Raw genomic sequence first — 470 nt, forward strand, 5'->3', positions numbered from 1 at the left:
ATGTAATCCCATGGTCAGTGTTGCCATGTCCATTTATTATAAGCGACCCTGGGCTTGTTTTTTCCTGCAAAGTTGCTTGTAAATATTGGTAGTTGCGGTTTGCGGTTTTCTGGCTCGTTTCTAAAGTGTAGTTGCTTATTTGGGCTTGCTTCCAAAGGTTTCTAATTATTATTTTAACCAGTGGTTCACAATTTTTTTCATGTCATGGTTTGCACCCCCAAATTAATATGATTTGTCCCCTAAACGCCCATCTGAAAACCGTATTTGTGTTGTTAGAATGTTTCAAGAATATTCCAAATATTCCACATTTTATTTCAAGATTTATTTTTTATTTTTGCAGATCTACAAGCTCACAACACAACACATCACATCGCTTCTTTTGGGCTTGCTTTCATAGACCTGGTCACTTATTCCTCTCGCAGGATCTGGCAACGCTGAGGAGTAGCTGCTGGGGTTTTGTTCACCATGTT

Source organism: Gymnoscopelus microlampas (genome assembly GCF_963454915.1).
Source record: "Gymnoscopelus microlampas genome assembly, chromosome: 8".
NCBI lineage: Eukaryota > Metazoa > Chordata > Actinopteri > Myctophiformes > Myctophidae > Gymnoscopelus > Gymnoscopelus microlampas.